At 36.0% G+C, this 18,281-nt stretch overlaps 1 pseudogene; it reads right to left on the bottom strand.

The window, feature by feature from the left end:
• Window positions 1–5,824: 5,824 nt before the first annotated feature.
• Window positions 5,825–6,488, bottom strand: LOC101999027 (annotated as a pseudogene).
• Between the last annotated feature and the right edge of the window lie 11,793 nt (window positions 6,489–18,281).

Genomic DNA, 18,281 nt, shown 5'->3' with positions numbered 1-18,281 from the left:
TGCTCTTAAACACTGAGCCACCTTACCACCACCTCATCATCATACTTAAAAAAAATAAATAAAAGGATAATTTCAACTGGAATATATTCCTATGTTAAGTTTTAAATTCAGACTAATCCAAGACTTTATCTATTGTATTTTTGTATTCGTGAGTCATACTCATTAAGAAAAGTATCAGTTTATTTTTGAACTAATCTCTCCTATACTTGATTTTAGTCAGGTTCAAAAGCAATAGAGGTAATTTCCTAAAAAGAAATTATATGTGACTCCCTGTGCATATTTTCATATATGCCAACATTTCTAATTCACATTCCGATCATGATTCACTTTACGAAGTATAAATTGTTATGCCTTACTTCATTACATTCACATTTCATTCTTGCCAAATTATAAAAATATTTGTAAAATTAAAAAGATGCTAATTATTGAACTATCAAAAATTATATATTGTTACTTTAATACTAATTAGACATAAGATCTAACATGGAATACTTTATATATGAAAATAAAAGGAAAGAAGTCTATCAAAGATACTCTAATTACCAATTAAAATTTTTTTCACAGTCCTTTTGACTTAAAAATCATTGAATTTGCTTTTCTAACTTAAAATATATTATAGGAAGGAATGAATATGAGGACCAGTAAATGGAGGTGGATAATGAGTATAATTAAAGCATATAATTTAAAATATAGTTATGTAACATTGCTTTGTACAATGAATATATCAAAAATCCACATTGTGTTTCCAAAAACATCTGTAATAGAATTTTCTTAAAAGAATGTTCCACTATGTGAAAATGAACTATTTTTTTGTCTGAACCTGGGATAATTCATTTATTATAATTTCTAATTCCATGAATTTTCCTATAAGCATCATAATTTCATTTTGCTTTCCATTTACCTTTCATGGGCATCTACACAGTGTACATCTCCTAGCTGCTATGAATAATAAGTAACAAAAATAAATAAATAAGACTCTGAGTGATAAGATATAGAGTCCATCAGATATGTACCCAGGAATGATAAGACTGGGTAAATCTTTACAATGCCTGAGAAAGATTAGATTCTCACCAACAGTTGATAAAGCTTCCTTCCTCTTTTATCTCAGCTTCACCAATGTTTGTTTCTTGATGTTAGTTATTCTAAGTCAGGTGAAACAATCACTCAATTCTTTTAATTTTGATTTACCCGATGACATAGGTTTTTCATAGGTTTTTGCTCACTTTTGAAGATGTTTACTCACTGTTGGTATTTTTTCTGATAAGGAATTTTTCATTTTATTTGCCTATTTATTAATTAGAACAAATGGAGGTAGCATTGTTTCTGTAGTTGTTTTACTTCTTTGTATATTTATCTCTCTTTCCTTCTCTCTGAGTGTGGGTGTGTAGTGTAGCTCATTAAACAGGAAAGGGGAATATTTGAATGGAAAAATAAATAGGTCATAAAAAGTTTAGGAAAGGAAACATAATTTTAAACAGCATAATAGAACACGTGATATGGAAGAAGAAGTGAGTGGGGGAGGAAAATGTGCTAACAATGTGCATGAAAATCACATAATGAAACCCACCACCCCCCCTCCGTGTGTGTGTGTGTTGAGTTTGGATACGTACATAAAATAATGTTCTGCCATGATCTCCATTATTTTCTTCCCATCCCTTAGCATACCTGCTGAAATTTTGATGCACTTTCTTGTTGTCATGAGGTTTTGCTAGTGCAGTGCAAAGTAAAGCCATGATCTTACACATTCTGGGCAAACATTCTACCAGTGTGTGCCTATTATTGTTTTGTTAAATATCAACCTCTCCAGAAATTGACTTAAACAATACAAAATTTACCATCCAGTGCTTCTTTTGGCACTTGTAACTTTAAAAAGGTTGCATAGATGCAAACCTCTTCATCGGAGAATGTACCCAGTGAATTGTTCCTGGGAGGATGAACTCTTCCCTAGAGCTCTCTACTCTGTCTATTCCCAAGAAATAATAAACAAAGGTTTGGATTGTCATTTTTAACTCATCATAAAAGATAATAAATTCTACGTGTTTACCATTACAACATTTCTCTTAAAGAGACCACTTTCTTTTCAAGAAACTTAGTCCTGCATTAGTCCTTCAGGGAATTTTTTTTTCAAAACCAGTATAGGTTTGAAAAAAAATGCCTCTTATCTGAGTCTGTGGTTAGAGAAGTTGTAGCTACAGGCAGAAAACCAGTGCAATGTGTTCAGAATAACAAACATATATCATGCATATGTGATTTTGTGTATGTTTTTGTTGAAATAGAATTATATCACTTCTCCTTCAACTTCCCTTCCATAAAACATTCCTATGCCCCCAATTCTCAAGTTTATAGTTTCTTCCTTGATTATCATTGTTACAAGCATATTACTCTCTCATTTCCTAGATAGTTTCAGATGGTTAGTGTACACTAAGAAAATTGAGAAGACCTCACTTTTAATTTAAAAAGTGAGTAATGAGAAGTATTAAATTTAATTTAAACTTATTACAAATTATAGGTCACAACCATCCTAATATTCTTTGAATTTTATGATAATAATGAAAGCAATAGTTTTGGTTACCAATCACTCATTTTCTTTTTATCTCATTAAGAACTGTGAAATCACATAATCCTATACAATAATATCTAATAATCTTAAGTAAATCTTAAGTAAAGTCCATTTTGTACAAATGGCCCTATTGATATTATTAAGTGCAAATCTGGCATTGGACACAAAATTGTATGAGAATTCATAATTAAATTAGGAATCTCTTCTCTGTTCTTAGAGATCAAGTTACATATCCTCGGCACTGTGCTGCCCATTAATACAGAAGCATAAAGTTTGAATGAGTCTTTGATGCAGGTTTTCTACACTAGACATTCACACCAGGAAGACAGAGTGGTACCCATGCACTCCACTGCTATACCTACAGCATCCACTATAGGAATTTAGTGCAGGCCTCAAAGCACTTTCCATGGAAAGAAGAGAGAAAGAAAAAACGTTTTACAGAAAGAAAGCTAGTAAGAATGACAGGATGTTGCTGGGATTAAGCAACTAATTTGGTGATGAGGGGGGAGATGCTTCAAATGGGAGAAAATAATGAAATACCATATTTGAATAATGAATGTGTGGTATCACAATTCTTCCAACAATTGTCCCTGACTGATTAATAAAAATTCCCGAATAACTAAGACTTGACAACATTAAATTCACCATGACTATAATTCACATATATAGGAAATTTTAATAAGGGGGTTGGACAGTTATCGTGCCTTTGCATATATACATGTAACAACGATCAATGAAAAGGGGGGTGGCATGCATGTAATGATAGTCTCAAAATATTAAAGGGATGATAAAAATAGCTTACTGTGTCTTTAATGATGAGAGTCTGAGAACACCGAAAAATATATTTCCATCTTGCCCACTATGTTATCATCATTTAGAAAAATTAGAGCCATTTGGATTATATTGGAGTAGCACCTGGAAAGATTTTAACATTAGTGACCTGGCCTTTCACACTCGTGCATCTCAGAGGCTTCTATTATCCACTTTCTACCTGTTTCCCTCTTCGTCTATTTGCAAAATTGGTATGATTCTTGGAATACATCCTAGAGTAGTACAGATTTCAAAGACACAGAATTATATTACCCCTTCCAGGGAGATCATTGAAGAATTACTTGAGCCCTTGTTACTTAGCCTCTCTAGATCTGTAGATTCTATCATGGTTATCCATTATATCAAATAACATAGGTATCTAGGGTTGACTGGTAACATGTGGAGATAAAAACAAGAGGGATCAGGTTATTGATGGATTGGTGGAGAGAGAATACTGGGAGAGACAACTAGAATTAGAAGTCATTTCATGGGCAAGGTGGTGAGGGACAATTCTGTATTCTGTCAATTACATTTTAAATAAATGTTGATTGGCCAGTAGCCAGGCAGGAAGTATAGGCAGGACAACCAGACAGGAAGTAGAAGTGGGTCAAGGAGAACAGAAGAATTCAGGGAAGGAGGAAGCCCATTCCTCCCCAGTCCTGTCCAGACACCAAAGAAGCAAGACGTGACCTGCTCTGCTGAAAAAAGTACCGAGCCATGTGGCTAACATATACTAGAATAATGGGCTAATATATGTTATAAGAGCTAATATGAAGCCTGAAATAATGGGCCAATCAGTGTATAACTTATGGAGACCTCTGTGTAATTTTCTTTGGTGCTTACCAGCTATGGGAACTGGGCAGGACAGAAACCCCAACAAGCAGACCCTCATGTTATAGCAAGGTATAAACCCAGTGCAATAGATATTCCCAGGACTCTATGTGAGTGACACTAGCTAAGACTTCTGTTAATGGGGTCATAGAAAGCCTGACATAGCCATCTTCCGTAATTAGGAAAGTCTTTCAGTGGAGGTATTGGGACACCAACCCATCCACAAAATCTTTGATGTAAATTTTTTCTGGCCTGCAAAATGTGCTGAGGTAAAGGTGTCACAGAACTTGTGGGTGTAACCAAACAAGATTGGTACAACTTGAGATCCATGCCATAATACAGACCCCACCCATGACACTGCCTGGAGGACAAGTACCCAAAATGTGGACAGTTAGAGACACGGGATAGAACCAAACATGACTGACAATAAAAATCAATGAAGTGATTCCTGCTGAAACTCTGCTGTACTTATAGATTGCTACATAGTAAAGTTGTTACCACTAAGGCTTCTCCCAGCAACTGATGGAAGCATATGCTGAGACTCACAGCCAAACATTAAGTGGAACTTGGGAAATCCTGTGCAATATAGGAAAGAAGAATTTAATGAGCCAGAGGGGTCAAGGACACCACCAGAAAACTAACTTGGGCTCATAGGGGCTCAAAAAAAAAAAAAAAAAACTGAACTAACAATCAGGGAGCATGAATGTGTGTGACCTCGGCCCTTTGTATACTTGCCATGGTTGTATAGCTTGGTCTTCTTGTGGGTCTTCTAACAACGGGACCAGAAGCTCTCTGAATTTTTTGCCTGCTTTTGTGACCATTTTTTACTCCTACTGGGTCGCCTTATCCTGTAGTGATCTTTTGTTTGTACTCTAATAAATAAAATTTGTCTGAAGGTTAGAGGACCGAGCTAGCCACAAATTAACTATAGAAGTACAGACAGATAGGAAAGGATATGGCTGGATAGAAAGAGGAATATAAGGAAGAAGAAAATAGGAGTTTTAGTTCTTTTTTGGCTGAAGGAATTAGCAAGGTAAGAGTTGGATCTGGCTGGTTCCTTTTTCTCTGATCTTTCAGCATTTACCTCACTATCTGACTCTGGGTTTTGGTTTGTTTTTTTTCCTCCCCTGAATCCAATGCCTTTATTTTTATTTGATGATGCACAGACAATATTAACACACCTAGCAACTTTAGGAACTTTGGCTCACACTACTGAGAAGCAAGACTTAGCCCTTTCTCTGGGGCTTTGCCTCAGCACAGTAGCCCTGTTCTTTAGAGCTACAGGACACCAACACCTGTGCAGCAGCCTGCCCCAGCTGAAATGGAAGCCTTGGGTTATCTCAGGGGGACAGAACTCTAAAAACACATCTCAGAAGATGCCACCGTGCCTGGTTCTGGGCGAGTCCTTGTCAAACCACGTACAGACAACACTAGCCCTCATCCTCACGTGGAGCAGAGTGTCTTTACTTTTCAGAGTTGCAAGTCTTAAATTAACAACACAAGGACTCCATCAAAACAACAAACACCCCCCTAGATGGAGCCTAAATTCGAGCAAACATAAACCTGGATACGATTATTAGAATCATAAAGATAAGCAGCGGGAAGTCATTCTCTACCTCTATCCTAGCACAGCTCAGGACTCCCTGTGAGGGGGTAGGAAGGAAGGAGGAGAAACAGCATGCTTTGTACAACTTGACAATACTGTGGGGGTCCCCAGGACCGCTGGTCTCTATGGCTCCTCCATTTCCCAGAGAGCTGCTCATACAGCTTGGGCATGTAGTCGTCCCACTCTGCCTGGTAACGTTTGCCCGCCACCGGGGCTCCCAGGTGATACTTCTTGCGGAAGGCCACCAGCTTGAACTTACCAGAATGATCTCCTGACATGTTGCTGAGGATGAGTTCGTCACATTTCAGTGGCTTGTCCTGTTCATACACCAGCCAGACATAAAGGTGGAGGCCCAGAGCCCACGTAATCAGAGAGGATCTTGCTGCTGTTGATGTCATTGCCCTTCATGTGGACCACCAGAAAATGGTACCACTCCCTGAATTTGGGGTCCTTCCTATTGGGAGCATCTGGGTCGGTGAGGACCAGGGTTTAAAGTTTCCCTGGGTCACGGCCATCCCACGAAATGCTGCAGGGCCTATTCGGAACCTGGGTGGGCGTCAGCACTTTGCCCAGTTCGTCCACCTCCACCCCGGCGTAGGCGACCCACAGCCCGTGCTGGGGACGCTCGTCCACCTCCTGCAGGCTCAGTTGCCTGGACCACTGGCTAATGTAGGCGGGCATGGCGACAATGAGGACGAGGATTCCCTGACTCTGGGTTTTTGAGACCATTTAGAACTTGTGCCTCAGTTAACACCCAACTTTAAAAGGAACTAATTTGTGAAAAAGTCATTTGCCTATGTGCAAAGGCCCAAAAACGTGAGCATATTGCCACCTTTTCTGATAGTGAGTTGGAGGTTGCTCAAAATGGTGGACAAGTGTAGCTTCACGTCCAAACTCAGGATGTCTTTACTTGGTTATTCTGACCATTAAGATAGCTCATACAAATAGATTTATTCCATTCTGACAGATGGTCGGCATATTTAAGTTTACATCTGTTACTTCTTTTGTAATTGAAGGTTACCTAGGGAAGAGTTGTTTTCAGGATACTTGGTCTAGGGTGGCTTCACTGCCTAAACAACAAAATGCTAATGACTTGATGTCTCAAGTGTTAAAGCAATTAACTGCTCAAGTTGTCCTTTGTATCATGTTAAAAAAGTCTTTTGTTGCCTCCTTCCCTTTTTTGTATTGGGGCATAAAAATATATAAAAAGTATAAAACCAAACAATTTCAATATTCACTAAAATGTCCTCTTGATACTATTCTATAGTTTCTGTTGTTTTTTTTTACATGTCTTCATAATTTGTACTTAAAATTTTAAAATCCCCACACCTCTACGAGTGGTGTTTTTGTCGAGGCAGGTCCTGACACTTGTAGCCTTGAAGCTACTAGCACACACCTGAACTACAGGCTAGGGCTCCTACCAGAGTCACTACTACAGTGGCAAGGTTTTCTTTTCTTTTTAACTTAAGCCTATGAGTGAGTCTGGGATTTTCCTGCATAACCTCTCTACAACATTCTCTAGTTGCCCACACAAACTACAGAAGCACCTGGCCTCCTAAACGCCACAGGATTTACCCACCTAGGACCACCTGGTTCTACCTTTATGTTACACTCCTTCCACACATGCTTCTTTTCCACAATCCCATGTGCATTTTTCAGAAAGCTGATTTCCTCTCCCCTGTGGATTGTGGGCTCCCTGTGAACCCTGTCATCAAGGTGCTGCAATACTAGGTATCTGTCTTGACGCTTGCTCAGGCTTCTACTCTTGTTGCAAACACTACACACTCTTAGCTCATGGCTACATGCTAGCATCTGCAGCTGTCCTCAGCCAGACTGTGACCATCTGTGCTCTCTGTTCAGATGTGCTTCACCTCACATTTCACCATCATTGTCAGCAGATTTGGTGAGACAATTGGGAACTCTTAATGGGAGGAATTAGTTATAAGAGAGAGTTTTATCCATGTTAAAAGAAGGGGGGGGGGAGAAATGCTACTATAATGGAAAGAGTTGGGTCTCTGTATGATTACACAATTGATGGTTTAAAATTGAACACATAATCAATTCAGCCAGGATTGACATAATGTTGATTATCATTTTGATCACCTTTATTATTGGCTGGATAATTCTTGGTTTATCCATTTAAAAGCTAATTAATATGATTGCCAAAATACAGGCCTTAGAAAAACCTATTAAAACAGATCATAGAGATATTTAGACACAGGCAGGGGAAATTAAAGGGGAACAAATCTCAGCATTGCGCTTTAAGGCTAGAGAGAAACAGTTTAAGGTTTTTAAACAACCAATTTATCCAGTAACAGTACAGGAACAACTGCTAAATGATAGATATCCCCAAAGCAGTACAAGAGCTGAATGAATTCCTGTAGAAGTGTTAAATTTAAGGATATTCGAGGAAGTGATAGTCTCATATAGCATGAATTCACCTTTTGGGAAGTAGATGTTAAACTTGCTATAGAATTATCTCAAGAATGGAGAGGTTTGGTTATAGCAGTCATGGAGAATGGTCCTCCATAACAGTATAGGAACTGGTGAAAATATGAGGTTAAGACCATAGAACAATAGATTAGGTCTAGAAGTATGAGAATCTCCCAAGAAAAACTTCTTGGAAAGCAAGATTATGATAATGTACAAAGGCAATCTCTATATGATGACCACAGTCTGGATTTGTGCCATATAGCAGTTTTGAATACTTGGGACAGAACTGGAGAAGGGGGAAAGAAAATTGAGCCATTTACTAAAGTCATACAGAGCCCAAAGGAAACCTTTACGATTTATTCAAAGATAGACTTCAGCAGTAAATGGAATAATAACAATTTCAGAAGCTAAACAAATGATAATTGAGTCTCTGGATTTCAAAAGTTCCAATGCACATTGCCAAAGGTGTAGCACCATGAGGTGTGGCTTATCAAGAAAAATCTTAACCTGCTTCTGTGTCGGGTGGGAGAATCATGGCAACTGCCTGACTCAGCTTCTTTCTCCCAGCATTCTGTTCTGTCTACTCCGCCTACATAATTTTCTGTCCTATTAAAGGGCCAAGGCAGTCTCTTTATTTAACCAATGAAATTAACACAAAACAGAATACTCTCCCCCATCATTTCCCCTTTTTCTGTTTAAACAAAAAAAGAATGGCTTTGACTTTAACATAGTAAAATTACATATAGCAAAACAGTTACAAAGCAAGAATTATAGTTACAATATAATTAACCATTCTTTAACTCCATCAAAGAATCCAAAAGGATATAATATTACATAAGCAAACAAGAAGTAAGCAACTTCCAAATCTCTAAAAATGATAGAGACATCTCACTGCCTGGACAGGCACCCAAAGTTCTTTTGTATCGTTGGGGCATCCATCTTTGGCCTTCAGGACCGTAGTTTCCAACAGGCATTTCCATGAAGCAGGAAATTCCTAAGATAGTTCAGCCATTTTCTGTTGTGTCCTGCAGAATGTCTCGTAGACGCTTTCCTAAATCAGGAACCCCGAAAGATCATCTAACCTTTAGGCAAGTTCAGCAGTTCTCTTTCTGCAGGTTCTTTGTGTCCAGTATGTAACAGCCCAGGCAAGAGCAGTTTCTTGCCCAAATGGCTATCAAACTCCATAAGGAGCCTCTTTGATGCCCATCTTCCCCTTAAAGTAGATTGGTGCTGCCAGGAGCAGACGTGTCTCATTGTCATGAAAAGCCCTAAGTTATTAAAACATTTAAAATGCCATATTCTGTAGTCTTTGAAAGATATGAAGAATGTCTATTTAACTGAAATATATTTATTTCTATATATCTAGAAATCTAACTAACATGACTACAAGCTCCTCACCAGTTATCAAATTAAGAGAAACATATACATATAACAAAATTGACCTTAAAAATCTATACCAATGCAAGTTATTCATATCTATATCATATCCCCCTTTTAATGTAAAAGAACATTTATAAACAATATCTGGGAATATGGATATAAGCCTTTTAGGTTTTTAAGTGGATTTAGTTACCACGTTGGGTGCCACTCTGTAGAAGGAGCAGCTTCAAAAAGAAAATAAGGGAGATACAGATATGACAGAATATAAGGATATATTATTGAGTCTCCTCTGAAAAGAAAAAGGAGGGTTATAGAAATAGGAGAAAAAGGTAGATTATTGAGTCTTCTTTTAAAACAAAGATGCAACTACTAATTTTAAATATTTTACATTGATATGGATTGTCATATATTGATGCAAATTTAAGGTTATCTTTTTTAGAACATGTTTTATATACATTCCTAATCTTGTTCAGGGTATTTTACTTATAGAACTCATTTAACAATGTAATGTAAATTTCTAGTCTTTGAAAATTATTATTACCAGATTATTAGAAATTCATCAATTACTGTTTAGAAGTGTGTTGAAGTCCTCAGAATTACATTAGAAACATAATGTTAAGAGCAAAGGTTTAAAGAAAGAGTTTTCTATTATGTGGCAACAAGCTAAGGAAATTATAAAGAGGAGGTGTTGTAGGAATTTCATCTGCCTGTAGTCTTTAAGTTAGTGACCCACTTGGTCATGGCCTCTTATATCATATATGCTGATGTAAAGTGCATGTCCAGTCCCTTTTCTGCTTGTGTAATTTGATTGCTGTTTCCTGTTCTAGCAGAGGAATGTGATCTGTGAGTCTACCCCTAAATAAATAACCCTTTAATTTATTCAATTCTGAGCTAGTGTGGGATTTCTTTTTTTAGAGTCCTTCTGCATTGTTAGGTATGTTTTCAAGGTCAAACAGAGGTATATTTTAGATAGATAGGTTGTCATCAAACACTTCAGAGATCTACAGAATATGGTATTTAAGATGTTTTAATAACATAGGATTTATTTATTTTTTTTGTGACAAAGAGACATATCTGTCCTTGGCAACACCAATATACTTCAGAGAAGATAATGCATGCTGAAGAAACACCATATGGAGTTTACTTTTATGTCAAAAGTAAGCCAGTTGGCAAGAAAGTGCTATTGCCTCAAGTGGTGACAATATGGTGTCCAAATTGGACAAACAGGACACAAAAGAAAGAATTGCCAAACTTTGCCAAGACAAGGTAGGACAGACCTTCAGAATATCCTGCTTCACAGGAAAGTTTGCCAGATATGCTAGGTCTGTTGATGTATGCTCCAACATTGGAGAGGTACCCTGTGTGACTGTTCAGGTAACTAGCTGTTTCTATAATAGCTCACATTTTTGGAAGTCACTTGTTTGCACTTCATTTTTGCTCAGTAATATTAATTCTTTCTCAGGTCTCAGATAGAGTTGAAGAGTTCATAGTTATATTTGCAGTTTTCCTTGTTACCAAATTCAGAAAGGGAATTCATTAAGGAAATGTAAAGTATATAAGGTTTAGAGATGCTAAAAGATAGTTTTGGTAATGCAAATTACATTAGAAAGTAAATTAGTCACAGAATTTTGGACTCATCAAGATAGGATAGATATGAAGTATTTTCTCTGAAGTTTTCATTTGCTAACAGAATAGATATTATTGATGTATTTATTGCGTGTATATATTATATATAGTTATTGTACTTATTGTATATAATTTATCTCATATTAGTTATAACCTTTTGTTATTTTATACATAAAAGGAAAACGTTGCAATATTTTGTTTGTGCTCTAATGAATAAAGCTTGCCAGGAGATCAGAGGGCAGAACTAGGTACTAGTTAACCATAGAGTTCTGGAGGTCTGAACAGACAGATAGGAAAAGATATGGCTGAGAAGAGAGAATAGAAAGTGGAATGAGGCTTGAGCTCAGCCCTCTTTCAGCAGAGGAGTTATCAGGGTAAGGGTTGTCTGTGGCTTCTCCTTTATCTCTCTAATCTTTCAGCATTTATGCCAATATCTGGCTTTGGATTTTTATTATTAAGATCATTTATAACTTGTGCAACCTTATCCAACCTTAATATGAGGGGAGATGCCTACTATTACTGAAATTCAATATGCCATGTTTGTTGAAATCCCTCGGGGGCCTGCTTCTTTCTGAAGGCAAATAAAGGAGGAGTAGGGATGGTGGAACAGGGATGTGAAGTCAGGGCCTGTAGAGGGAAAAGTGAGGGGAAACTGTAGTTGGGATATAATATATGAGAGAAGAATAAATTTACAAAACACATAGAATTTATAAAATAATAATATTTGGTATTATTTAAAACATTTTTAAATTTAATATCTTTTAATCATATTCTTTGCCATCTTCTCTACCTCCTTTCCATCCTAATTTAAGTTCTTTCTCAAATAAACAAAATACCAATATTATAACAAACCTCCAAAAACAAGAAAAACAAAATAACCCCCACACCAAACTGAACTGTAAACCAAAGCACACACAAAACAAAACTGTGGAATCCTTTATATGGTGGTCAGCTGCTCCTACACATTAGGTCTGTCCTGTAGGGGTTGATATACCCTAGGTTACTCTATTGGAGAAAAAAAGCTTTTCCCTCTTGCAGCAGGTATATGGGACAGTTCTGTTTGTAACATTTACCTTAGTGGCTATGATGTTATTCATTTATTCAGTTTTAAAATATAACAGTATTGAATATAAGATTTTCTGGGTAAATTGGGAGCATGAGTGTCAGGGAAGGAAAGGAAGGGAAAGAAGCAGAGAAAATGTATATCACAATAAAAACAATTAAAAATTTTCTTGAAAAAAGTAAAAACTAAAAAAAAATTGGAAATTACCATAGTTTTTTAAGAAAAACTATTTTATATTACTATATTATATGTCTTCTAAAAAATTATCATGTTATTGTAACTATGAAAGTTTGACAAGACAACTAAACAGAAGAAAAACAAGCCTATAAGAAGACACAAGAATCAGAGACTTAGTTGTTCACATACACAAGAATCCCATAAAACACAAGAATCAGAGACTTAGTTGTTCACATACACAAGAATCCCATAAAAAACTGTATTGAAAGCCTAGAACATACACAGATCATCCTGTAGGGGCCCATGTGAATGCTGTCTCAGTTTCTGTGACTTCATATGAGCTTTGCTCATATTAGTTTAGAGGACCTCTTTTTCTTGCTGACCTCCATCCCCTCTGGCTCTTGTACTCCTGCCATCTCTTCTGCGTGGTTTGCTGTATTCTGAGGTGAGGTTTATGGTAGAAAGATTCCATTTGAATTAGAGTATTCCAAGGTCTCACTCTGTGTAATGTTTGTGTATGTCTATATTTGTTCCCTTCTACTGAAGGAGAAATTTATTTGCTGATATGTCAATAAGGCACTGATATATAAACAAAGAAAAATCAATAGAAGTTATTTTATATTATTTTGTTGTTATTTTTTTAAGACAAGTATTATTTGGTTTTACTGTATGTTTCTTGGCTAACTAATCTTGGGTTAATGGTTGTCCAAGGTTTCACCTCATAGAGCAGGCTTTAAGTCAAGTCAACTATTCTTTGGCTTCTCCCACAATCTATTGCCCTAGAATATCTTGCAGGCAGGACACCATCATAGATAAAGGGTTGTGGCTTACTTGGTATCTACACTTTTCTTCTGAGAAGATGAAGAATATATTTCTGTACCAAAGAGGCATGAATGTAGGGATGAAGCTTCTAAGTAGGCACATGCTGGACATCTCTGTTTAATGAGTTGTTTGGGTATTGTCTTCAGTAATGGAGCCTTTCAGTCAGTTTCTAGAGAGCAACCTCTAAATTTGACAACAGCTTGAGTTGTTGGGGATTCACATGGGGCGCCTTTGGCCAACAACTCAATTATATATAACCCAGTCACATTACTGTAAGCTTTATTTGGTGATGAAAGATGGCCATTTGGGACTCTGTCTCCCCAATTATTTGGTAATGTCATTTATATCTCCTTTATATATGTTTGTGTTTTAGGAAGCCTCTTCTGTGTTATGTTTCCAAATTGCTTTTTAATTAATCTCTTCATTTTAGTTGTTGCTCCTTGTATTCCACCAAAATTGTAAGTGAAAATATATCTTCTCTACAGAAAAGTAACCAGGGTTTGGAGTGTTGATTTAATGGTTAAGAGTATTTGTTACTCATTCAGAAGAACAAGTTTGGTTCCAAAAATCTCTGTCAGGAAGGTCCTAACGGCTTGATCAAAAGTGAGACCCCAACACACTGATAACCTCATACCCAAGAACTCTGAGGTGTTTGGATTGGAAGTGTCACGCCAGCCCCTGGCATTCATCCTTGAGGCACCAATGGACCACCAATGGAGCAGAAAACTCCATCTCAAGGCCTCTCCCCCTGGGAGCTGCCTTGGTCCAAACTCTACCTCTGAGGAAGCCTGACAAATGCTGACCCCTCCTCTGTGAGGGTCAGGACCAATCTCACAGGCTATTTAGGCTGCTGCCAAGAAAATGAAAATGTGGTCTTCGGGTTTTGCATGGTCCCCCCTTCTATCTCTCTTTCCTTCACCAAGCTCCCAGCCACCAGGGAGTGCTGCAGTAAACGTGGGCAGCATTTAATTGGTCTAATTTGTTCTGATTGGAATTATTTGCATTGGTGGAGAGGCTCGTTTTAAGAATATTTCTAACAATAACCACTTGTAACTCCAGCTGCACTGCATCCATGGTCTCCTTCTGGTTGGTGTTGATACCTGAAATCACATAAGCACACACATGTAATTAAGAATGAAATTAATCTTAAAAACAAGAAAAATGGTAAACAGGTGCATTTATATTTACTCCTATTACCATTTCCAATTTTTTATTGATATTTTTAATTTGTACAAATATTTTGCTTGCATGACTGTCTGTGTATCATTGTATACCTTTTGGCAGCAAAACCCAGAAAAAAAAATGGATCAGATTCTTTGAAACTTAGGGTACAGATGAATACGGGCCACCATGTTGATGTAGGAATCAAACGCAGGTTTTATGAAAGAACAACAAATACTCTTATACACTAAGGTATCATTATTGCCTTTTGGTTTTGGCTTTATTCTAAATAATTTATTTTGTATTTCTAGACACTTTCAGTAATTATATAAGCTTGTGATTTAATTTACCTCTTTTGATTTTTACTTTGAAATATCTTCAAACTCATGGAAGAATTGCAAGGAAACTGAACAAAAAGGATTATATTTCAATACAGCTCACCAACCAAAAGCATTTTGTTACATTTGCTTTTGTTGTCTTTTTCAGTATCACACTTCGTGTTTGTGTAAATATACACATATGTGTATTGTACAAACAAGTGCGGATATCATATTTCAGATGGTTTAATGTTGAAATGCAAGCATTGTCATTCCTCCCATGACTCCTAAATAATTCAGTATATATTTATTGCAAAGAAAAGAAATAGAAAAAAGAACTATGTCAAAAGAAGTAAAACATCTGCAAAATAAATTTGTGTAATTTATTATTTTATAATATTTTAGTACATGGTATAAGTTTAAGAGTTAAAAATTACTCCAATATTGTTTCTTGATACACTTTCCTTATGTGGTTGCCCATAATACAATTGCTTTTTAATCTAAACAAGTCTTACTACTTTTCTTTATTTCTTTGTAGTTAATTTTGAAGAATTGGACCAGTGGTATTTAAAATTTCTGTCACATTGTATTTGCTGGTGAATCTTCATTATAAGAGTAAAGTCATGAATATTTTACAGTAATATGTGTAAGTGACTTCTTGTCCTTCCTAGTGCCTCACATCAAAAATGACACGGCACTAATGTGCTCATTATTGATGTTCGCTTAACTATGTCTCTGGTTCCCAGGTGTTAAATAGTATTTGATGAGATATGTGAAGTTGCATAAATATTCCCCTTTAATATAAAATTGTATGTGATATTTTAGTAATGATTTATACTTAAAGTCATTACTTCCATGGTGACTGTATTATTTCATTATGGCTTCCCCATCTATTTGATTATTTGCTTACATACTTCCTTGTTGATATGTCTTAAATCTTTTACTCTGGATTTGTGAAATTGTAGAGTATGAAATTAACTGAGGCCTGTTCCTATTAGGACTTGTTTTTCACTTGATTGGTAAGTATTTTCTTTTTCTCATGTTCCTTCTGGCATATCTTCTACATATACTTCTTATCAAGCCATATTGCCAATGAGTCCCATTTTCGTTAACAAAATAAAATAGGATATTATACAAAAATATTAATTGTCTAAGTTTGGGTTACTGTAACAATGTAACTTAAGCTGAGTAGTTTATAAACATTGAGAATGAATTGTATCCACAATCAAAATCAAGTTAGTAAGAGATTTAATGTATACTGGCACCTGTGTTATGCATAAATAATGCCTTCTGTAGCATCACATGAAAGGACAGAAAAGCAAACAGGAACTAGCAGAGACCCTCACACTCTTTAGTAAATTCAGTGACACCAATCATAAAACTACTATCTAAACAAACTATTCATTTACATTTGGAATTAAGTTTGCTATGATTTTAGAGAGATATAAACATTCGAATCATAAGATTTTTGTCAACTTCAATTACTGACTTCGAACCCACAAATACCAAAAGTCCCCAATATTTACCTTTTTCTAGTAACATCTCAAAATACTAAAATCCAGAATATCATCAAAATACCCTGAGATAGATGAGCTTTTACCACTAACTGGACTTAGAAATGAAGAGAATTCAAAAGATACACAGATTTCTCTCCTTTCTTACACATCTTTATGTGTCTGCAATGCATTATTCAGAGTCTTAGGCAAACACTGTTTGTAATAGGGGCACACCAGAACACACACAATTACATTACCAATGTACCTGGGAAGTAAGGAAATGATCATCTTAACTTCCACAGGGATTACAGGCAATATTTTCTACCCCAAAATAACCACTGAGAATTCGTATTAACTACATTCACCATCTGAAAGAGCAGGTATGTTTATATCTCTTGAATCCTGAAGCAAAGAAAATGAAAATGTCTACTCCTCTAGTAGACAATCCAGACTTCCTAGAGGAAGCAGAAATTAGGATTATAGTGTACACTACTCAACTTTTTAAAATTTTTCCCATTTTTATTCATGGATTGCCTGTAATTTACATTTTACCACCAGTGTCATACATACTTACAATACTGAAAAGTGTTAGGCAGTCCTCTCTGAGTAGTACAAATATGATTTGATTGTTAATTGATTCACAACTCTCCAGTAAATAACAGTGTGTCTCACTCAGTTAAGAATTGGTGATGACTTATGGATTACATATATTCCCAATTTATATATCTCCTTAAAATGCACTTATCAATTGAGCTTTCTAAAGAAACTGAATATTATCTAAAAGAGTAAAGCTCATTATTGCTTTATTGCATTTTCTCTAAAATATTTCTGCATTTCCTGCAATATGTTAGGTTATGCACACAACAGTCCACTTTTAAGGTGACACATCATTATTTATACATTTGAATAGTTTATACCTCAGTAGGAAAGACACATTTGGCATTTTAACACAAAATGGCAGGAATGTTCAAGTTTTCTTGAAATTCCTACATCGTGTAAGAGGAGGAAATTACTAAACCATACTCCAGGAATTCTTTTTTAATGTCTACAAGGAAAAGTCAAAGTGTTTATATATCTATTAAGTTCTCATTTAATGCCACCACCACCAAAGGTCTCAGGATATCTTCAAGAAACCCTCTGTCCTAAGAACAATTACTTTAATAGATAAGAACACATCAAACTATGGGGAAAAATGATTGATTCTTTAAGATGAGTTCTGGAATACTCACAAAGCAGAGAACATATCTATCAGCATAAACTTGAAAAGTTTGATGAAAGATGATCAAATGAATAAGTAGAAGAAATTAGTAGTTCCTGATAAGGAAATAAATACACAAACCAAAATCCCAGAAATGTTTCCTACAGCCTATGAAGTCTTAGAGTATTAGTAACACTTTATGTTCACTGGTTGCTAGACAGCAATTGGTAGCAACTGTATTATATAATCTTTATTAAATTGATATTTTGTTTTATTTTAAAATTAAAATATAATTACTACATCAGTTTATTTGTTCTCTTGCCTCCTGCTTCTAATCTTTCCCATGTACCTCAGTTTGTATTCCATCAAATTCATGACCTCCTTTTATTTGTTTCTTTGTTATTAGACATATCTATCTATTTCTGTCTATCTATCTGATACACTTGTGTGTATGTGTGTCTCCCTTTCTCTCTATCTCTTACACACAGAAATGCACAAACACATATACCTGCTCAGCCCATATAACATTAGCTGTATGACTATGACTTTGAGTATTGGATAACCAACTGGGATCTCTCTTCTGGGGAAGACTCTTTCTCCTTCTCTTAGAATTCCTTAACTGCACAGAGTATCTCTACACAACCTTTTTACTTGTAATCTTGTTTATAAATTACTCCCAAACACCAAAGACTCATTGAGAATAGGGGACTGGATTTACTTGGTAGCCTCAATTCTCTAATAATAGAATTACTGAAAATAGCAACAGGTGTTGTTTATTGAATTATTGAATGAATGAGCTAA

The sequence above is a fragment of the Microtus ochrogaster genome, unplaced genomic scaffold (genome assembly GCF_000317375.1).
Source record: "Microtus ochrogaster isolate Prairie Vole_2 unplaced genomic scaffold, MicOch1.0 UNK39, whole genome shotgun sequence".
NCBI classification, from domain to species: domain Eukaryota; kingdom Metazoa; phylum Chordata; class Mammalia; order Rodentia; family Cricetidae; genus Microtus; species Microtus ochrogaster.
The sequence above is the reverse complement of the archived record's forward strand: the minus strand, read 5'-3'. Positions and strand labels throughout refer to the sequence as shown.